The sequence below is a fragment of the Lathyrus oleraceus genome, chromosome 4 (genome assembly GCF_024323335.1).
Source record: "Lathyrus oleraceus cultivar Zhongwan6 chromosome 4, CAAS_Psat_ZW6_1.0, whole genome shotgun sequence".
Taxonomy (NCBI): Eukaryota; Viridiplantae; Streptophyta; class Magnoliopsida; order Fabales; family Fabaceae; genus Lathyrus; species Lathyrus oleraceus.
Window position 1 is genome coordinate 410,457,925 of NC_066582.1, and position 24,300 is coordinate 410,482,224.

A 24,300-nucleotide genomic window follows, 5' to 3' on the forward strand; every position below is an offset into this window, starting at 1 on the left:
TCTTCGGGTATCCCTAGACGTCAGTGTTGATTCATTTCCTCAATGGAATGCTATTATCCCCAACTGATAGATTCAGTTCCCCGGTGGAGTGTTTAATCCCCAGTGGAACTTCTTTATCCCCAACCAAGTTGGTTGATACCCTGTGGCTTCCTTGTCCCCAACAGAATTTCGGCCTTCCCCAACGGAGTTTTTGCATCCCTAATGAAGTTCGTATCTCCTCAGCAGGGTTGATCTTCAGAGATTTGGTTGATCTTCGCCAGTGGATTGCATTTGCTCCCAGTCAGAATTTCCTCCTGGTTTTTTAGCAGCTTTTGTTGATTTATTTTCTCTATAGGGTTGTCTCCCATTTTTATGGTGTTGACTTAAAATTCCCCACAGATTGGATGTTCTATCCTCTGCAGATCTCCTCTTTCTAGTTAGGGTTAAGCCTTTTGGGATGTTGATCTCTCTGTTCTCCGAAAATTGTCTCCGTATTTTATGGATTGACCGCGGATTGTATCGGTGGTTCAATTCCTTTGCGACACCTCTGTATCCTTTGTGATCATTTTGTCAGAATAATCATCATATATACATATACATATACATTCCTATAATTTCATGATTTGCATATCCTGCACCTTCATATTTGATTTGTTTGAAATTCTCACTCTCTGTTATGGCGGTACTTTATCCCCATACCAAATCTGGTGTCTGTCCTCCTTCAATTGTAGAGTGTCATCCCCTTAAGCAGAAAGACTTTAACCTTTCTTTGTTTCCCCACTGAGTTTGTTTTTCTCATGGATGATTATTATTTCAGTTTCCTCTCAAGTAGATTTTCTGGATGGAATTACTCCCCTTGAGTTATATCCTCATTGGGTTGAGTCTTGATTGACCGTTTTCTTTCTAGCTCTTACCTAGATATATGTTTTGGTCCCCTAAGAGTCTATTACCCAGTAACTGGTAATATTCTTCTTGGTTTGCTGTTTGTTACTTCTTGCCCAATACCCGGAAAGAGTACCATTTTTTTTTCTCCAGTAGAGTCCCCTGAAAGTATATCCTTGATATGTTCATCTTAACCAGGTGACCAGTATCTTTCTTTTCCCCGTAGGAGTTTATCCTTGATATGTTCACTTTCACCAGTGATAGATATTCTCTTTCTTTGGTATTATACCCAGTAAGAAGGTAGTTGTAATCCCCATTTTATTCCTCAGAGAGTTAATCCTTGATATGCTCATCTTAACCGATGACGGATTTTCTTCTCCTTGTGGTCTCCTACCCAGTAACCGGTAGTTATAAATCCTATTGTTCCCCTGAGCGGAGTCAATCCTTGATATGTTCATCTTAACCGGTGACGGATTTTCTCTTCTGTGGTATTCTATCCAGTACCAAATAGATATAATCCCTATTTTATCTCCTCACAGAGTCAATCCTTGATATGTTCATCTTAACCGATGACGGATTTTCTCTTTGGTTGGTATTCTATCCAGTAACTGATAGATGTAATTCCTACTTTTGTTCCCCTTTTCAGAGTCTATCCTTGATATGTTCATCTTAACCGGTGACGGATTTTCTCTTTGAGTTGGTCTTCTACCCAATAACCGGTAGTTGTAAATCCTGCTTTGTCCCCTTGTAGAGTTGATCCTTGATATGTTCATCCTAACCGGTGACGGATTTTCTCGACGGTTTTCTATCCAGTTTTCGATAGATGTAATTACTCCTCTTTTGTTCAGTCGGTATATCCTTGATATGTTCATCCTAACCGATGACGGGTATCCTCTTTGACATTCCCAGGCAAGTCTATCCTTGATATGTTCACTTTAACCGGTGATGGATTTTCTTCCCTGTTGAGTTTATCCTTGATATGTTCATCCTAAGCGATGACGGATACTCTCACCCTTGGTCTTCTGTCCAGTAACTGGTAGTTGTAAATCCTATTTTCTGCAGTTTGTCCCCAGCAAGGTTATTCTTACCCAGTAACCGGTAATGAATACTCCCTTCTGGCGTTCCTCAGCGAGTCATCCTTGATATGTTCATCCTAACTGGTGACAGATGTCCTCTCTGTCATATCTTTATTATCTCCTTACCCAATAACAGGTGTCGCAACCCGAAAAATACGGTCTGCGAAAAAACAACCGGCGAGAAAGAAAATGACAGAAGAGTCGCCACCGTGCGTTATTTATCCCAAAGGAGGGAAAGGAAACGCTCGAAGTAAACCTGGAGAAAGGAAAAGGAAAAGACAAGGTCTCGCAACCAAATCTTGGGTTCGGGAGTCGATTATGCGAAGGGAAGGTATTAGCACCCCTACGCATCCGTAGTACTCTACGGGATCCACTCTTGTTGTTTCTTGTCTAAAGGGTGTATGTTTATCTAATGTACTATTTACTAAAAGGGTCAAGAGAAAAATGACTCGCACAGATATCGCATCCATTGCATACGTATCTCATCTGAATATGAGAATCAGAGTCTTCGTAGCTCGGGTACCTATGGGTTAAGGATAAGTGTGCTCGCTAAGACATTGCGTCTTATGCCTACGTATCTCATCGGGAATGAGAATCAGAGCAAAACGTAGTTCAAACTAACTACGGGAATAAGGGTCTCGATTGCAACTAGGGCAAGAGAAAGGGAATGTCTCGATCGCAACGAGGGCGAGAGAAAAGAATCGCAACAAGGGTGAAAGCAAACAAGGATTAGTTGTTAGTCGTTAGTCAAACTCGGCAAGACATCGCATCTTGTGCCTACGTATCTCATCTGAACATGAGAATCAGAGTTGCCGTAGTTCGGCTCACGTACGCCAAACAAACACAGGCAAAGGCAAACGTGGAGCCTGACTGCCAATCACTGGACTTACATCAGCATCCGAACCAAACACACACAAAGGGGCAAACGTGGAGCCCGACTGCCAATCACTGGACTTACATCAGCATCCGAACCCAACAAAACCACACTGGAACCCGAATGCCACTCGATGGACTTACATCAACTTCCGAGCATACAACAACACACATAAGGGGGTTGAGACACAAAAGTTGAAAAAGAAAAAAAGGGGCGCCCGGAGAGACCTTGCACGGTCTCCTGCCTACGTACCTCATCTGGTATGAGAATCAGGGCGACGTAGTTCCCCTACATAGGGGTTGCCATCTGAATATGGACTTACAAAAGGAGGACACCAGTTGTGTCAAAGGAGAGTGGGCGATGTATTCGCGTCCTAGCAGTAGGTGTCGCAGCTCGCTGAATCGAGTCTTAGGCAGTTACCTCTTTGCAATAGAACGGACTACATGCCACAGGATCGGAGACGCTCGGAAAGGTCTAGAAGTGGGGGAAGCTCTGCCCTAGTGTTGTCATGCAATATGTACTTAAGTGTTAGGATTTACAAATGGGAATATCTACCTAAGGTTAGCATGCAAAGGAAATGAGGATTCTAACTATGTTATCATACAAAAGGATATGGGAATCCTACCTATGTTATCATACAAAGGGTTCTATCTAATGGGTGCTACCTAATCGGAACAAGAATCGACGAATGGAGCGAGGAGAAGTGTTATGGATAAAGGTAGATGGCGATGCATGAAGCAATCGACTTACAAGGTTGATGGCGATGCATAAAGCAATCGGCTTACAAGGTTGATGGCGATGCATAAAGCAATCGACTTACAAAAAGGGTGGATGAATACGTGCTGGTTCTGTTAGGTTTTGAAAAATGATTACTCGACGTTGGATCGAGGTTTTGGTCTGGTTTTGAAATGGTTATCGAATGTTCATTTTAATTCTTGTATTAACAGATGAATAAAGAATGAAAGAATATTATACATTTCATGGGAGAGGGATACATTTGTTATGAATGGGGGTTGTCATGGCAATCAAACAATATAAATATATGCCTCATACATCATACAAATAGGCAACAGTTAATCAAACAAGTAAAATATAAACAAGTATATAATCAAAATAAATAATCAAAGAAATGAAATGAATAAGCATTAAACAACGCATGAGTGTAAGTGTAAGGGAACCGGCTCATTGTAAGAAAGCCCAAGAGTAAGCTATGTGAGGTTGATGGCGATGCTTAAAAAGCAATCGACTTACAAGGGTGTAAAAAATGGGCTCGATATTAAATCGAGAAAAATATGATTTTTATAGTTTTAAAATGGTTTTGCATGCATGATGAACTTAATAGACAACAAATCTATGATAATGAAACTATGAAAAATAATAAAGCATAAACATGACAAAAAAAATGTTAAAAGAAATAAAATACTAAAAGGAAATAAAATGCTAAAAGAAAAATACTAAAAAAATGCTACACATGAGTATTGAACCCACCCCACTCAAGACTATGATACCACCCTTCTCCACCAGACCACTTATGATCATCTACTACTGTGATACTAGGTTAAATATATGAACCGGGCTAAAAAATAAAAAGATTTAAAATAAAAACAAAATAAACATTTTTTATGGTTTTTGTATCTCTGTTAAAAAAACAAATTAAATTAAATAAAAGAAAAATAAAAAAACAAAGGCCTCACGAAATCCCTCTCTTTCGCGTCCTCTCCTCTCTAAATCACTACCAGCAAGCTCTCTCCCAACCTTCAGTGAAAATCGCTCCCTCACCGCTCTCTCAATCTCCAATCTCTCTTAATCGCTCACCTAATCTCGCGCTCAACCCTCTCTCTCGCGTCCTCAACCTTATTCCAAAATGCATAAAACCCACAGCTTAAAGGAATCTGAAGTTTACCTCCGGTAGCGATTTGGTAGTAACGATGAACGATGAAGCCAAAACTTCACTCTTTCGCCTCTCCGATCCAGGTATGTTTCGATTTGGGATTTAGGGTTTTTGTATTTGAAAATCTCTTTGCCGTTTTTCCTCTCCGCCTCCTCAATGTTTTTTCTCTCTCTGATTTCTCTCCTTCTCCTTTTATGCCCACAGGTTAGGGTTTCAATTGGTACTCAGAAGCTCAAAGAAGCAAAAAATTCAGAAGTGCTTTTTTGGTGCTCAGAATTGGAGTGCCTATTTTGATGATTGGACTTGAAAAAGGTAATCTGAACCACACTTTTTCTTCTTCATTTCTGTCTTAACTCTGTTTTGGGTAATTTCTGAAATTTGAATTTTACTGTTGGCTAATTAACTTGTGTTTTTTTTTGTTTTACCGCAGTGAAAAAAATGGAGCATTCTTGGACATAGGAAATTCATCTCTCAGTGATGTTGAGTCTGTGTATGTTCACTGCAGGTTACCATGTTCCCATGAGCATTTTGGTCTATAACCATGGAGTTGGTTTGTTGTATTTTGGTAACAGGTGAATTGGTTCATAGATGCATTGGTTCTATTATACCTTGGTCTTATGGTTTGAAAATATGCAGGGCTTTCAATAAGACCAAGTTACTTGTTCATTTGGCTTGGAGCAGCAGGGCTTAAATGCAAGACATGTTTGATGTAAATGAGGTTTTGTACCAGCTGGATGAATCAAAATCAAAGGCGAGGTAGTCATGATCAAGGTTGATCCCATCAGTTCATGCTTTTTGATGATGAAATATTATAATGCATCCTTGCCCTGTGTCTGCTTGAGGTTCAAGGCAATGCTAACTGATTTTACATGTTGTTGCTGCTGATGCAGGTTGAGGATGAGCATGAGGCTCGACACACGCCTGCTGGTACTGATTCTGGTCCAGGGTATTTGCTGCAAGTTATTTCACGTTTTGACTTAGCTCATTTGCTTTAAGCACTTAAAGGTCATAAGCTTTGAACCACACCTCAATTTATTTTCCTGCAGCCAAAGCGTGAGAACACCGATGGTTTGAATGAACTGAACAGGGGACCTAGGGCCAAAGGTGGCAAGAACCAAAAGGATTTTGCACCGACTGTTCTTGCTGTGAAAGGGCAGAATTTGCCTACTGTTGCTGATGAAGAGAAATAGAAGACTTCTAATATTCCAGACCGTGAGCAATACAACAAGGCTGATTTTCCAGAAGAATACACAAGAGGTCCAGCAGAAACCTGGTGGCTGCCCTATATGCCTTTTGTCCTCAGTTAATACAAGTTGGCAGTTTGTTGGGCTTGCAGAGATGATTGGTCCTGTTGATTTTAACAGAAGTTTGGACTACTGGCAGCAAGACAAATGGAATGGTTGTTTTCCTTTGAAGTGGCACATTGTTAAGGATGTTCCCAACAATGTGTTGAGGCACATTATTTTGCTGAACAATGAAAACAAACCTGTTACAAACAGTAGGGATACACAGGAAGTATTGTTGGAGCCTTGTCTGAAATTGATCAAGTTTTTTTTTTTTTTTTAAGGAATACCCTAGCAAGACGTGCATTCTGGATGATTTTGGTTTCTATGAGGGCCGTCAGAAGACTCTGAGTTGCTTAAGGAGTCTACCACCCTAGCTGTGAAGGACATTGAAAACCACACACTTTCTGAGAATGGAGCTGTCGCTAAAACTGGAGATGCCCCAAAGGGTGCTAAGCCAGTTGTATTGGAGAGTAAAATTGTACCCAATGGGGTTGCTAATGGTTGCTAAGATCTCTCTACTGTTTCCAAAGATGGCGGTGATCGAGTTTAATGGAATATATTCATCCTTTGCAATACTAAACTCAGCAACTTGGTTACGCCTGATTGGATCCGTCTCGCCTTCTCTTGCTGTGTGAAGATGAATGGGTGATTAGTGAGATCTGTACATCAGAAACTTCAAATTCTTGTAGTCCTACAATACAAACTTGCTGCCGTCCATCCTCTCTCATTAAGAGTTTCTTCCTGTCACCAAGAAGATCATACAATTCTCCACCATATATCTCAGAGTAGCTAAGCCAAAATTTAAATTTTTGATTTCGGTAAACTGGTCGATGCAACTGTCTAACAAGGTCGTTCGCAGCTCTGAGTAGTAATGGTTGGTGCACCAGATAAGCCTTTGGAGCTTCCTGTCTTTCCTTTACTTCAAGGCAGAAAGTTGGTTGCTGGAAGTGCGATTGGAGGGTTGAAAGAGACTCAAGAGATGATTGATTTTTCTGCTAAACACAAAATAAAACCTGAAATCGAAGTCATTGATATGGATTATGTTAACACTGCAATTGAGCGGCTCCTGAAAGCAGACGTCAAGTATCGATTTGTGATTGAGATTGGAAACTCTTTGAAACCAACTTCTTAAATTTCGCAGTTTGAATAGTCATTTGTTTTTTTTACTTCTTGTATGCAATAAGTGTTTTTGATAGTAGACATAGAATGTTTGTTGTTAGCTGCGATGCCGTTTCGGCATGTTGCAACTGGTTTTTTTCAATTGCAGCTTGTTTACATTTGTATGTCACTTTGCGGTTACGTTTTGGTTGTTTAGCTGGCTCGTGTTTGCTACTGTCTAAGTCCCTTGCAATAGACGCCACACATAACATGTCCTATTATTATTTGCTACTACTACCAAGCTGCCATCCCACATCACTGTCAGATAGCGTACAAACGTATCCACCTCTGGCACCTATATTTCAATTCACAGCTGCATGAATTTGCTGTCAAACCTCACACATGAATATTGCCATCTTGATCACCAGACATTAGTTCAGTCTGATTTGGGTGCAACACAACACTGCTAACTGCTGCACGACTTTCATATTCCCTTTGACAACCTGGTGCCCTCAAATCCTAGATCTTAATTGGGCCGTCCTCTAAACTAGAATACATACAGTTCCCATCACATTGAAAACCCAACCGCCATTACATTATTGGCATGTGAATCATAGCTCATTACCGACTGAGGGCTATTTGAGCTAACATCAAACAACCGTATGTGAGGATTACCAGCTGCAGCTAAGAAGTGTTTATCCGGGGTTATCTCTAACCGGTTTACTCGTGTATCAGGATATAGAATGGTGCGATAACATCGACCACTCTTGGCTTCCTAAAATCGAATGGTGTGGTCATAGCTGGCAGCGGTGAGTATCGCTGATGGTTGACTCATACTATAATACAAATCTTCTTCTTTTTCTTCTACTGTCAATATACATTCATCTATCAACAGAAAAGATTTAGGACCAAAATCGGGGTATGACAACTGCCCCTATTTAAGCGTCTTCAACTAGAGAATATGAAGCAAGACGTTCTTCATATGATCATAGTGGGAGATGGTTAAATACTAAGAAGACCCGGATTTTGATCCTGAATCCCTATGAAATAATTAACCATGCCTGTCAGAAATGGCAAAGAAGCAATCCCAAAAGAAGAATCCATCTGGTATGGTGAAAATCGGCCTGAGTACCGAAACAGCAAGTTGACCTGGATACCAAAATAAATGGTAACACAGGAATACCCATGGCTTGAACGCCGCACATTAGTCTGAACACTAAGTATCGGAATATGAGAGTATCAATGTTGGTCTGATCACCGGAAATCTGGTCTGAACACCACTTTGATCTGGATATCGGAAAAACTGGCCTGAATGCCACAAGTACTCCGACCTGACCGTCAGAAACTTCTTCGATCTGAAAATCGGAAACTGGTCTGAATGCCACTTCGGTTTGGATACCGGGAACACTGGCCTGAATGCCACTTCGGTCTGAATACTACCTCGGTCTGAACACCGGAAAACTGGTCTGAATACCACCTCGGTCTGAATACCGGAATACTGGTCTGAACACTCGGTCTGGATACTGGAAACTGGCCTGAATGCCACAAGTTGCATCCACCTGAATGTCGGAAACTTCTTCGATCTGAAAATCGGAAATTGGCTTGAACGCCACTTCGGTCTGGATACCGGGAAAACTGGTCTGAATACCATAAGTTCTTCGTCCTGATTGTTGAGAAACTTCTTCGATCTGAAAATCGGAAACTGGCCTGAATGCCACTTCGGTTTGGATACCGGGAACACTGGCCTGAATGCCACTTCGGTCTGAATACTACCTCGGTCTGAACACCGGAAAACTGGTCTGAATACCATAAGTTCTTCGTCCTGATTGTTGAGAACTTCTTCGATCTGAAAATCGGAAACTGGCCTGAATGCCACTTCGGTCTGGATACCGGGAAAACTGGTCTGAATACCATAAGTTCTTCGTCCTGATTGTTGAGAACTTCTTCGATCTGGAAATCGGAAACTGGCCTGAATGCCACTTCGGTCTGAATACCGCCTCGGTCTGAACACCGGAAAATTCTTCATGTCTATCTGCATCGGCGAAGATAACAAAACAGTGATACATGAGCCGGCACGCATGCCAAAGACCTATGCTGGGGATAACAATCGAAAGATTGACCAAAGAGTGCATGAGATATATTATCTATAGCCGTCAAAACGTAGATAATACACTCGCATGGAAGATTATCCATAACCGGGTTGCAGGTTGTTAAATGGATAAACGACCGAAAAGAAAAGCAACGGGGTACCAGACTAGGTATGCAAAAGATGACCAATCAAAAGAGGATAAAGTTGCTTACTCGGAGCAAGTATCCAAAAAGAAGGGGAAGACCCAATGGGGACAATACTGCTTGATCAAGGCAAGTATCCAAAGGGAACAAGACTATCAATACCACCAAGAGGGGATTACATCTACCGGTTAGTAGGCAGAAAACCACGGAAAAGTAACCAGTCATCGATAGGATGAGCACACAGGGTTAACTCCACCAAGGGGATGAAAGTGGGATTTTACAGCTACCAGTTAGTAGGTAGAAAACCACAAAGATAGGACTTACAACTACCGATTCGTGGTAGAAGCCACAAACAGTCTGCTGAGAGACCGAGCGAGAAAAAAGGATTTACAACTACCGGGTAGTAGGTAGAAGACCGCAAAATCCGCCAACAATCAGAATGAACCACAACGGTTACCTCTGCTAGGGGATGAAAGTGGGATTTTACAACTACCAGTTAGTAGGTAGAAAACCACAGAAATAGGACTTACAACTATCGGTTTGTAGGTAGAAGCCCAAAAATTCCACTGAGGATAAGATGAATGAGTGCCGATTAGTGAGCGACTATTCATTTATGCCCCAGGGAAGCACGGGAGACAGCCAACAGGAAGCCAATTTAGGATCGATCCAAAAAGGCAGACTGAAACAGGACTCATCCTAATGAGGAAAGAACTCAATAGGGAAAACCCATCCCGTGTAGGGAGGGAACGGAAACAACCGTCATCCACGAGGATGTATCTCAATGGGGAAATGGCAGGAAAGGATAGACACTTTCTGCTTAAGGGGTTGGCTCTACATGGAGAGATCAGACACACCCATATCTGCTAGGGAGGATCTACTGGAGAGATCTGTATCAACAAATAGCAGGAGACCACCATCAACAGATACACGGCAACAGCTGCATCATGAGTATCTGAATGCTATGATTATGCATGTATGCATGATACCTAAAAATGTATGATGAATGCTGACCAACAGACGTGCTCAACACACAGGTCCGGGAATCAACCATCCGGTACCACTCTTCCGGAGGGAAAACCAAAGTCACCAGAGAGCCAAGAAAATCCACTGGAGACTGGGATATCAGGGAGCAACACCATCCTGCTGGGGAGGAAGGCCACCAGAGGTTTCCGGAGGGATCGTCAGTCATAACCGGAGAAAAGAGTTCAACATACTGGCGGACGCGCCACAACAACTCGTGCTGGAAATCAGAGATACTCAGAAGCAACCAGATCTCTGATGAAGATAGATAGGCCTTAATAAAGCTCCTCATGCTAACAACTCCGCTGGGGATCTATCTGAGGACATGATGGAGTACTGGATGTCAATCCACCAAATACTGAATCTTCCAAGAATAGCACCCATGTTGGGGGAGGGAGGAAGACTGCTCTGCTGGAGAGAGGAAAGTTGAAGTCTTCAATAAATGCTCTGCCTAGGACTGCCCCACAAAAAGCGTCCAAACAGCAAACTTGCTAGGGATGCCCCACAATAGGGCTCAAACAGCACTCTACTGGGGATGCCCCACTATAGGTGCTAATAGGGACTTGGAAGAAAAAAAACTGCACTGCCGGGGACATGAAGATGAACAACTTCAACCAACACTACACTGGGCAATCTCGCTGAGGAGAAACCATGAGAGGTTCAACAGGGAAAAGATACAGTCATGCTCGAGATACGAACAATTGTCTTACCTGTTGGTAATCATACCGCCCTTGGGAGAGCACTGTGGGTCTCCTAAGTATCCTTCCATCATTGTGAATATTCACTTAGTTTGAGAACAATTTTGAAAAATTTATTTATTTTGAAAAACAATGATACTTTATCAATTAAAACATGCAAAACGTTTGTTGAGTTGAAACAAATAAGAGTGCAAATAATTAGATAAAAGCTCAAATTGATGTGATGGAATGGTAGTCTGCAAAGGGCGAGACTCCATAGATCTGTAAAAGTTTGAAATCGGTGATATATATTGGAGAGGGCTACATTGAACATAATGACCCTTACTCTACCATTCTGAATTTCGATGTATTCAGAGCTTTAGTCGACGACGCATCGAGGATTCCTGACGGATGACAGATATAGAACACAGTCTTGTCAAGATGCAGTTACTTGCCAAATCCCTAATTTTTGCCTAGATTGCCCCAGTGTGAGGTGCTCAATCTAGCGGGATGCGAATTCTTTTTTTTCAATGTCTCTAACTTTTGCCTGGATCGCCCTTTCGGGTTTTCAATCCACCGAGACGCTCCTTTTTGCCTAAGTTGCCCTTTGGGGTGTTCGACTTAGCGAGCTTTTTGTTCTTTTTTTGTTTTTTTGCGAAGTATTTCTTGACTGCATCGGGAATTCACAGGACGAGTGAACTTCTTCATCCATTGCTGTAAGTCTCAGAGCACCGCCTGAAAAGACTCTCTTGACAACCTATGGGCGTTTATAACTTAGGGTTCACTTGCCCCTGGAATCGGGTACGAAAGACAAGACTTTCTTGAGCACAGGGTCCCTCGGAACACACGAGGCTTGACCTTCTTATAGCGTGCTTTCGTCACTCTCCGCTGATATAACTGACCATGACACATGGCAGTTAATCTCTTCTTTTCGATCGAATTCAGCATCAGTCAACTTGGGACTTTGAGGGTGCTATTTTTTCTTTTGTTTCTTTCTTTCTTTCTTTTGATTCTGATTTCTTTTGATTTTGCACCCTCTTCTTTCTTTGTATTTTCTTTTTTCTTTTTCTTTTATGCCCCAGTTGGCTGTTCTGCTGATTCTCGAGATACAGCTGAGTGATCTTCTTTTCTTGCTCAAGAAGTCGGGAAATCTCGTCAGGAATCCCTTCAACATCATCTTCTTCCGCTTCGAATACAGGGAATTCACAATTGGGAGATGACGTCAGATCATTGTGTTCAATGGGTTTAAGAAACAACCTGCATAATGATTTTGATATGAAAAGCTTTTTGGAAATCAAACAAGACAATCGTTATGCAGATGAAAAGATTGTTTTTATTCCTGTTTTTAGGGTTTTTTTGTGATCACCAATTTCATGTAAAAAGTGAAAAAGGAAAACAATTGGAAAAAACAAATGTTTAACATGCATTTATTTGAATGAAAATATCATTGCACAAAATGTTGCCAACAATGTCATCACTTCTCCTTTTGGCATGGGAGAAGGGTTTTTAAACAAAGTGATTATTACTCTGACTTCTGAACAACTGTAGGAACACCCACAGTGACCCATTTGTGATAGATCCCACCAGGGATAACAATTGTCAGTATCCTTTGCATCAACAACTTCTGCTTTTGAACAAACCTCTTCGTTGAAGACCTCAGAAGAATAACCATCACCAACCCGGGACTTGCCGTCTTCAAGCTTGATTAACACGGGAACCTAAGTCTTCAAAGCTCGGAATCCCTGACCTCACAAGGTCTTGAACCTTCATCTTTAGCTGGAAACAACTATCCACATCATGACCAGGAGCACCCGAATGATACACACAATGTTGTTCAGGCCTATACCACCACCGAGGGTTGACGGGTATAGCCGGCGGGTCTCTGGGAGTAATCAAGTTCCGCTCTATCAAAGAGGGATACAGCTCTGCATAGGACATAGGGATCGGATCAAAAATGATCTTCTTCCTCTCATTACTCGTACTGGCTTGATTACCATTGGGAGGCCGGTAAGTCTGCTGCTGAGGACGATGTTGTTGATGCTGATATTGCTGAGTTGGTCTTCTCTATTGTTGTTGAGTTGCTGGAATAGTCACAGCAGCGGCCTGACGAAACTGTCCTCTGTTCACACTCCTCCGACGGTGCACAACATTTGTTTCACTTTCTCCCCTTTTGGGTGCCCCAAAGCATAATCATTGACGAGAATAGTGACAGCAGCATTCTCATGAACGGGTACACCCACTGGTGAAGCACGGTGGACTGGTGGAATCACGGCTTCCAGTCTCTGGGCTAAGGCACGCAGCTCCTCTTGCCCCTGAACAACTCCTTGCATAATTGTCATAAACTAGGCCATGTTCGCCCTCATCTCAGCCAACTCAGTCTGAACCTGGTCCATAATCCTCTGATGATTGAGTTTGGTTGAGTAACGATGCGGTCGACGGTCAGCAATCCTGTCTCAGTCAGGAACCAAAGCGAGAAGTCCCTCCAAACACGTCTGCAATGCAAGGATGTTATGTGCATGATATGCATGATGCGGATGCTATTTTATCATGAATGATCCTGATAAAGGATATGCGTATGCGAGTTAACTTTTTTTCTTTTTTTCATGCATTATTATTTTTTGAAAATAAACATGCCATGATGCAAATGATGCAACATGGCTGGTCAGGCTGTGCGTCTCAAGGCACAGGGTCAAAGCTTCGGCTTGAACTCGGAGTCACAATTCATCTGAAACCCAAAGTCATCTGGGGAACTGTCATCTGAACCCAATTTGAGGAACCAAATCACTATCTGAGCGAGTACCCTCAAATTCAGCCCAGGGATCCGAAATAAACGGAACCCTCTGATCAATACCAGGGTCAAACCTCCGGCGTCCAGAAATAAATGTCCATAAATTTGGCTGAACCAAAGTCACCATCACAGCACCACTGGCAGAAACCGTATCTGTAGGGATCAAACCCTCCCCTCACTGGTAGGTTCTAAGAACAGAAGTTTGTCAGCTCCAGCCCTTCAGTCGAGAATAATACGTTTACCACTGAAGGTTTGGCATTATTACGGGATAAAAGACCTCTGCTGACTCCCCTCAACAGGATATCCTAAAGCAAGTTCCCAGTCTCGGGGTCCTCGGATTGAGCAGCGAGAATACGCCCACCAGAGCTAACATAATCACGTCTCGGAGGAGAGGCCTCGACTGAGTTCTCGGGAAATGGTCACCAGAGTCGACGATTTCTAAAGGAATATCTGTCGTTATGGAACACCCATAGGACAAAATATATCCAACAGAAACCTCGTCTGGAATGTGGGTCTCATGAACGACTTAACGTAGCAACATACCACGCAAGCCTCATGACTATCCACTCTAACACCTATGTGTACACTCAAGCCTGGGTAGTGGGCTTATCTCTCATAGAACAGTCCCAACCCAACAAACAAACAACCCACAGATACAGCAAGCATATGTACATGAATGCAATAAGGTAAAGCAGGTAAATGCTGAAAATAAATAACTGTACAAAAGAATAAACACCCAACAAACAAGAGATCTACAAAAGCTAGGAGGGACTCGCTTAGGGAACCGGATCCCCAGCAGAGTCGCCAGCTGTCGCAACCCGAAAAATACGGTCTGCGAAAAAACAACCGGCGAGAAAGAAAATGACAGAAGAGTCGCCACCGTGCGTTATTTATCCCAAAGGAGGGAAAGGAAACGCTCGAAGTAAACCTGGAGAAAGGAAAAGGAAAAGACAAGGTCTCGCAACCAAATCTTGGGTTCGGGAGTCGATTATGCGAAGGGAAGGTATTAGCACCCCTACGCATCCGTAGTACTCTACGGGATCCACTCTTGTTGTTTCTTGTCTAAAGGGTGTATGTTTATCTAATGTACTATTTACTAAAAGGGTCAAGAGAAAAATGACTCGCACAGATATCGCATCCATTGCATACGTATCTCATCTGAATATGAGAATCAGAGTCTTCGTAGCTCGGGTACCTATGGGTTAAGGATAAGTGTGCTCGCTAAGACATTGCGTCTTATGCCTACGTATCTCATCGGGAATGAGAATCAGAGCAAAACGTAGTTCAAACTAACTACGGGAATAAGGGTCTCGATTGCAACTAGGGCAAGAGAAAGGGAATGTCTCGATCGCAACGAGGGCGAGAGAAAAGAATCGCAACAAGGGTGAAAGCAAACAAGGATTAGTTGTTAGTCGTTAGTCAAACTCGGCAAGACATCGCATCTTGTGCCTACGTATCTCATCGGAACATGAGAATCAGAGTTGCCGTAGTTCGGCTCACGCACGCCAAACAAACACAGGCAAAGGCAAACGTGGAGCCTGACTGCCAATCATTGGACTTACATCAGCATCCGAACCAAACACACACAAAGGGGCAAACGTGGAGCCCGACTGCCAATCACTGGACTTACATCAGCATCCGAACCCAACAAAACCACACTGGAACCCGAATGCCACTCGATGGACTTACATCAACTTCCGAGCATACAACAACACACATAAGGGGGTTGAGACACAAAAGTTGAAAAAGAAAAAAAGGGGCGCCCGGAGAGACCTCGCACGGTCTCCTGCCTACGTACCTCATCTGGTATGAGAATCAGGGCGACGTAGTTCCCCTACATAGGGGTTGCCATCTGAATATGGACTTACAAAAGGAGGACACCAGTTGTGTCAAAGGAGAGTGGGCGATGTATTCGCGTCCTAGCAGTAGGTGTCGTAGCTCGCTGAATCGAGTCTTAGGCAGTTACCTCTTTGCAATAGAACGGACTACATGCCACAGGATCGAAGACGCTCGGAAAGGTCTAGAAGTGGGGGAAGCTCTGCCCTAGTGTTGTCATGCAATATGTACTTAAGTGTTAGGATTTACAAATGGGAATATCTACCTAAGGTTAGCATGCAAAGGAAATGAGGATTCTAACTATGTTATCATACAAAAGGATATGGGAATCCTACCTATGTTATCATACAAAGGGTTCTATCTAATGGGTGCTACCTAATCGGAACAAGAATCGACGAATGGAGCGAGGAGAAGTGTTATGGATAAAGGTAGATGGCGATGCATAAAGCAATCGGCTTACAAGGTTGATGGCGATGCATAAAGCAATCGACTTACAAAAAGGGTGGATGAATACGTGCTGGTTCTGTTAGGTTTTGAAAAATGATTACTCGACGTTGGATCGAGGTTTTGGTCTGGTTTTGAAATGGTTATCGAATGTTCATTTTAATTCTTGTATTAACAGATGAATAAAGAATGAAAGAATATTATACATTTCATGGGAGAGGGATACATTTGTTATGAATGGGGGTTGTCATGGCAATCAAACAATATAAATATATGCCTCATACATCATACAAATAGGCAACAGTTAATCAAACAAGTAAAATATAAACAAGTATATAATCAAAATAAATAATCAAAGAAATGAAATGAATAAGCATTAAACAACGCATGAGTGTAAGTGTAAGGGAACCGGCTCATTGTAAGAAAGCCCAAGAGTAAGCTATGTGAGGTTGATGGCGATGCTTAAAAAGCAATCGACTTACAAGGGTGTAAAAAATGGGCTCGATATTAAATCGAGAAAAATATGATTTTTATAGTTTTAAAATGGTTTTGCATGCATGATGAACTTAATAGACAACAAATCTATGATAATGAAACTATGAAAAATAATAAAGCATAAACATGACAAAAAAAATGTTAAAAGAAATAAAATACTAAAAGGAAATAAAATGCTAAAAGAAAAATACTAAAAAAATGCTACACATGAGTATTGAACCCACCCCACTCAAGACTATGATACCACCCTTCTCCACCAGACCACTTATGATCATCTACTACTGTGATACTAGGTTAAATATATGAACCGGGCTAAAAAATAAAAAGATTTAAAATAAAAAACAAAATAAACATTTTTTATGGTTTTTGTATCTCTGTTAAAAAAACAAATTAAATTAAATAAAAGAAAAATAAAAAACAAAGGCCTCACGAAATCCCTCTCTTTCGCGTCCTCTCCTCTCTAAATCACTACCAGCAAGCTCTCTCCCAACCTTCAGTGAAAATCGCTCCCTCACCGCTCTCTCAATCTCCAATCTCTCTCAATCGCTCACCTAATCTCGCGCTCAACCCTCTCTCTCGCGTCCTCAACCTTATTCCAAAATGCATAAAACCCACAGCTTAAAGGAATCTGAAGTTTACCTCCGGTAGCGATTTGGTAGTAACGATGAACGATGAAGCCAAAACTTCACTCTTTCGCCTCTCCGATCCAGGTATGTTTCGATTTGGGATTTAGGGTTTTTGTATTTGAAAATCTCTTTGCCGTTTTTCCTCTCCGCCTCCTCAATGTTTTTTCTCTCTCTGATTTCTCTCCTTCTCCTTTTATGCCCACAGGTTAGGGTTTCAATTGGTACTCAGAAGCTCAAAGAAGCAAAAAATTCAGAAGTGCTTTTTTGGTGCTCAGAATTGGAGTGCCTATTTTGATGATTGGACTTGAAAAAGGTAATCTGAACCACACTTTTTCTTCTTCATTTCTGTCTTAACTCTGTTTTGGGTAATTTCTGAAATTTGAATTTTACTGTTGGCTAATTAACTTGTGTTTTTTTTTTGTTTTACCGCAGTGAAAAAAATGGAGCATTCTTGGACATAGGAAATTCATCTCTCAGTGATGTTGAGTCTGTGTATGTTCACTGCAGGTTACCATGTTCCCATGAGCATTTTGGTCTATAACCATGGAGTTGGTTTGTTGTATTTTGGTAACAGGTGAATTGGTTCATAGATGCATTGGTTCTATTATACCTTGGTCTTATGGTTTGAAAATATGCAGGGCTTTCAATAAGACCAAGTTACTTGTTCATTTGGCTTGGAGCAGCAGGGCTTAAATGCAAGACATGTTTGATGTAAATGAGGTTTTGTACCAGCTGGATGAATCAAAATCAAAGGCGAGGTAGTCATGATCAAGGTTGATCCCATCAGTTCATGCTTTTTGATGATGAAATATTATAATGCATCCTTGCCCTGTGTCTGCTTGAGGTTCAAGGCAATGCTAACTGATTTTACATGTTGTTGCTGCTGATGCAGGTTGAGGATGAGCATGAGGCTCGACACACGCCTGCTGGTACTGATTCTGGTCCAGGGTATTTGCTGCAAGTTATTTCACGTTTTGACTTAGCTCATTTGCTTTAAGCACTTAAAGGTCATAAGCTTTGAACCACACCTCAATTTATTTTCCTGCAGCCAAAGCGTGAGAACACCGATGGTTTGAATGAACTGAACAGGGGACCTAGGGCCAAAGGTGGCAAGAACCAAAAGGATTTTGCACCGACTGTTCTTGCTGTGAAAGGGCAGAATTTGCCTACTGTTGCTGATGAAGAGAAATAGAAGACTTCTAATATTCCAGACCGTGAGCAATACAACAAGGCTGATTTTCCAAAAGAATACACAAGAGGTCCAGCAGAAACCTGGTGGCTGCCCTATATGCCTTTTGTCCTCAGTTAATACAAGTTGGCAGTTTGTTGGGCTTGCAGAGATGATTGGTCCTGTTGATTTTAACAGAAGTTTGGACTACTGGCAGCAAGACAAATGGAATGGTTGTTTTCCTTTGAAGTGGCACATTGTTAAGGATGTTCCCAACAATGTGTTGAGGCACATTATTTTGCTGAACAATGAAAACAAACCTGTTACAAACAGTAGGGATACACAGGAAGTATTGTTGGAGCCTTGTCTGAAATTGATCAAGCTTTTTTTTTTTTTTAAGGAATACCCTAGCAAGACGTGCATTCTGGATGATTTTGGTTTCTATGAGGGCCGTCAGAAGACTCTGAGTTGCTTAAGGAGTCTACCACCCTAGCTGTGAAGGACATTGAAAACCACACACTTTCTGAGAATGGAGCTGTCGCTAAAACTGGAGATGCCCCAAAGGGTGCTAAGCCAGTTGTATTGGAGAGTAAAATTGTACCCAATGGGGTTGCTAATGGTTGCTAAGATCTCTCTACTGTTTCCAAAGATGGCGGTGATCGAGTTTAATGGAATATATTCATCCTTTGCAATACTAAACTCAGCAACTTGGTTACGCCTGATTGGATCCGTCTCGCCTTCTCTTGCTGTGTGAAGATGAATGGGTGATTAGTGAGATCTGTACATCAGAAACTTCAAATTCTTGTAGTCCTACAATACAAACTTGCTGCCGTCCATCCTCTCTCATTAAGAGTTTCTTCCTGTCACCAAGAAGATCATACAATTCTCCACCATATATCTCAGAGTAGCTAAGCCAAAATTTAAATTTTTGATTTCGGTAAACTGGTCGATGCAACTGTCTAACAAGGTCGTTCGCAGCTCTGAGTAGTAATGGTTGGTGCACCAGATAAGCCTTTGGAGCTTCCTGTCTTTCCTTTACTTCAAGGCAGAAAGTTGGTTGCTGGAAGTGCGATTGGAGGGTTGAAAGAGACTCAAGAGATGATTGATTTTTCTGCTAAACACAAAATAAAACCTGAAATCGAAGTCATTGATATGGATTATGTTAACACTGCAATTGAGCGGCTCCTGAAAGCAGACGTCAAGTATCGATTTGTGATTGAGATTGGAAACTCTTTGAAACCAACTTCTTAAATTTCGCAGTTTGAATAGTCATTTGTTTTTTTTACTTCTTGTATGCAATAAGTGTTTTTGATAGTAGACATAGAATGTTTGTTGTTAGCTGCGATGCCGTTTCGGCATGTTGCAACTGGTTTTTTTCAATTGCAGCTTGTTTACATTTGTATGTCACTTTGCGGTTACGTTTTGGTTGTTTAGCTGGCTCGTGTTTGCTACTGTCTAAGTCCCTTGCAATAGACGCCACACATAACATGTCCTATTATTATTTGCTACTACTACCAAGCTGCCATCCCACATCACTGTCAGATAGCGTACAAACGTATCCACCTCTGGCACCTATATTTCAATTCACAGCTACATGAATTTGCTGTCAAACCTCACACATGAATATTGCCATCTTGATCACCAGACATTAGTTCAGTCTGATTTGGGTGCAACACAACACTGCTAACTGCTGCACGACTTTCATATTCCCTTTGACAACCTGGTGCCCTCAAATCCTAGATCTTAATTGGGCCGTCCTCTAAACTAGAATACATACAGTTCCCATCACATTGAAAACCCAACCGCCATTACATTATTGGCATCTGAATCATAGCTCATTACCGACTGAGGGCTATTTGAGCTAACATCAAACAACCGTATGTGAGGATTACCAGCTGCAGCTAAGAAGTGTTTATCCGGGGTTATCTCTAACCGGTTTACTCGTGTATCAGGATATAGAATGGTGCGATAACATCGACCACTCTTGGCTTCCCAAAATCGAATGGTGTGGTCATAGCTGGCAGCGGTGAGTATCGCTGATGGTTGACTCATACTATAATACAAATCTTCTTCTTTTTCTTCTACTGTCAATATACATTCATCTATCAACAGAAAAGATTTAGGACCAAAATCGGGGTATGACAACAGGTAGTAGATAATAAATTTCTGCTCCTCCTGCGTTGGAGTTTATTTCTCCCTAGTTGAGTTGAGTGCGCATTTCCTTAATGAAATCGTTTTTCTCCAGCGTGAGTCGAGCACTTCAGTTTTATCCTGACTTACTCGTATCCCCTGCAGATATTGTTATTTCCCCGGCTGAGTTCTTTCCATTTTTGTGTGGAATCCCTCGAGTCTCCCGGTAGTTTTAAGTCGTAGCCTGGCCTACGCATACCTCCTTTTTATCCCCCAGAGTCTTTGTCTCCCCAACGAGTTTTCCTTATGGAATGCATTATGCTCCTGCAGATTTTCGGTCTCTCTGATTTATTTTTCCTTTGTGGCAATATTTCCCCACAGAGCGTTAACTTTTGCATTCATATCATATGCATCATGAGGTCTCTTAGGGACAAAAATTTGTTTCTATATGTTGTTATTTAAGCCCATTCTACTGAGTCGAGCCGAAGATTTTAACCTTCACCTCCTCAGTTAGAATGTCCTTAAATAGGGGCAGCTGTAAGACCCCAATTTTGACCCTAAGATCCCTCATGCAATTTCATCATAAGCATTAGCATTGGGATCATATATTGACATCCTCCTTACCCCTTCCTTCATTAGGTTTGTTGTGGGAGAGATCACCAAGCATTTTGTGATTATATCATACTTGTATATTATCATTTTACTAACTAAAATACCAAAAACATGTCTTTGCATCTATCTAACTCTTTTGTAGGTAGGGCATGATCTCATTGATTCATCAAGTTCATATCTAAGGTTTGAGACCCTCATGAACAAAGAGCACAACCAAGAATTGATTCAAGAATGGTTATAAGTATCATATATGAGTCCCATTGATCTCTACATGTTATATTGGCCAAGTTTGCTTCAAGAGTTTGTGGTTAATTTGCCTTGGAAACCCTAGTTTGAGTATCTTGAGTAACTTCTCCAACAAGCTATCTCACCAATTGATAAAATTTCTTAAGAGACACTTCAAATATCATCATCTTATGCATATATGATCTACCATGAGCCAAGAAAGTCAAGAGAATTGGAAGTTAGCAAGTTGGTTGGTGGTGGTTGGCCAGATGAATTCATCTGATAAAAACTGGGTCTCCCTAGACCCTATCTCCTACAATTTTCACCATATGAAAATGATTATAAGATGAAACTTACTCTAAATGACATTATAAACAACTTTCACGTTGAGACCTAGAGCTAGTTTTTCTTGGAAAATCATTTTCTATGTTGAAACATTATAGGTCGTTTTGTCAAAACCCTAATTTGAAAGTCAACTTCCCAAAGCCATAACTTGCTCTATTTTTATGAGATGAAATATTTCCAAGTTTCACAATCAAATTCAATGTGTCTACTTGAACTTTTATGCTTGTAGTGGGAGTTAATTCAACTTTTTTGAGCATGTGATATGAGGCTACATTATAGGTCACTTTTGACCTATACCATTGATCAAGTGATTTTTCCAAACTTCAAAAATGCATAACTCTATCATTTCTAATCCAAATAACATGAAATTGGTGACAATTTTTAAGGTATTTGATTGAGATACAACTTTGATGAAGACACTTTTTTCATTTGAAGCTCCTATAAAAAGTTAAGCAAGGTGGAATATTGAGACATATGGCTTGACACTTAGAAATTTTTTGATATGTCAAATTTTTCCAAACTTCCACCTCAAATTTCTCCAAGTTCTAAGCTCCAAATTAAAAAGTGTTCAACATCAAACTTGTTCCTCTTGATCTCACCTTTTTAAAGAGCTCAAACTCACTCATTTTGGACTTGAAATGCATAGGTTGCGCATGGCTTAAACAGGCTGATATCATTTGGCATGGATCAATCTTCAAACATCAATGTGCATGTGCCTTGCAATCTAAGCTAACTTCAAACCATCTGATATGAAATTTTGGACCTCAAGTTATCATATCATGAGCCTATGCGCGCCCATGCACCATTGCATCATCATTTGCCAATTTTGGAAAGTAGAAGTGAGTGTGCAAATATCACTTGATTCATCTATAAATAGAGCTTCAATTGCTCAGAATTAAGAACACCATTGCGCCAGCTTTGATCCCCCATTGAAAACCCTCATTTCTCATAGGATAAACCTGATAAATTCATTTGAATTTGAGCTTGAATCTCCATTGTTTTGGAATTCAATTCTCCAGGAATCCATTACTTCTAAACCTTTCCATTCTCTTCCTACAAGCAAGTAGAGTGAGTCCAAGTGCAAGCAAGCTCAAGATCCATCAAGTTCAGACCTCCATTGAAGGTAATTTTCAGAAATTTTAAATTCTTCGATTCTCTAAAATTCTTGCTCAATTCCATTGATTCCTTGGTTGTCTGAAGTCCTACCAATGTAGGCAAGAAGATTGAGTTGCTTTGAGGTCAAATCGAAGTAACTCAGTTCATGTACCTCAATTTTCAATTCCACATATCTCTCAATATATTTGGAATTGGAATGAATGGAGGTCAGATTCGAGCTCAGTGCCATTTTTTCTTCAAGATCATGTCCTTGTTTCTTTTTTTGGTGATGGTTCATGTTGACCAGTCCGGTGAGCTCCACCGGAGAAGATGACCGGAGCTCTGGCTCCGGCGATGACTTGGCCAATCTCTGAACCATAGGATCCTCCTCTCATGTTCTAATCCTGAGCGTTGTTTTGAATTACCATTTGTGCCACGTGGTTGACTCATGTACATATGGAGCGCGCATTTTGGATCATCAGATCTGCCACCTCAATTAATGAGGGAGATCTGATGGTCCACGTAATTTAGAATTTTTGAAATTTTGTTTTAATTGCATTTTGTTCAATAATTCATATTAAATTCAATATTGATCCAAAAAAAATATGGGACTTTCACCAAAAAAAAATCAAATATTTTTCTCTTTCATATTCTGAATTAAAATTATTTTTTGGATCATTATTAATATTTTTCATGAATTAATTGATTTTGCATTTGTTTTTAATTGCTTAAAAATATGTTTAAATGTCCAAAAATTATATAAAAAAATCTCCAAGGTCCTTTGACCTTGTTTGACCTATGATAAATCTCATGGCCATTTCTTTGGTGTTTTTATGAGATTTTAGGAATTGGACAAAACATATTTGAATTAAATGCACTATTTTATTATTTTCAATTGAATAAATGCCATTTAAATTTTGTTGACCATTTGTATTGACTTAATTGAGTTTGCTTGTTTGTTGTTGGGCCTTGGTCAAGGTTGATTTGACTTTGTCAAGTTAATATCATTGGATTTAGGGGATTGATAGAATGTACATTCCATCTCCCAAAATGAATGAATGATATTAATTTAATAAAATACCTCCTTTGACCAATTTGTGATCTCACTCATCCCCTTCCCACTTCATCTTATTCCTCTTCTTAATTCATTCATCCCATTTGACCTATGACATCTCAAAGTCCTAATGCTATTTGATTGAAAAATTGACATGAGTATGGATGAGATTAGGCCACACCTTTTGCATATTCTTTTTTGTGTGTGGTATATTTCATGAGCATAGTTCATAATACTATGTCTCCAACATGCATTAACACCAAAATTCTATTGCCCGACCTCAAATAGTTGTGACTTCTACATAAGTCCAATTACGATTGCTTAACATAGCGCTAAAATTTTGACACAAAAGGCATAAGCATTCTAGTTAGTGAGATTGTAAGTCTCTCATCTTTCATGGTATTCTGTGGAAACTTGGCCTTCTTTCCTTCCTTTGGAAGATGTTTTGGTTTAAGGATCCATGCTTG

The 24,300-nt window shown here is 40.8% G+C and overlaps 2 pseudogenes; both read right to left on the reverse strand.

Annotated features, from left to right (window-relative positions):
• Window positions 1-7,324: 7,324 nt before the first annotated feature.
• On the reverse strand, window positions 7,325-7,921 carry LOC127075748 (target of rapamycin complex subunit LST8-1-like; annotated as a pseudogene).
• Window positions 7,922-19,827: 11,906 nt separating this feature from the next.
• Window positions 19,828-20,424, reverse strand: LOC127075749 (target of rapamycin complex subunit LST8-1-like; annotated as a pseudogene).
• Window positions 20,425-24,300: the final 3,876 nt, after the last annotated feature.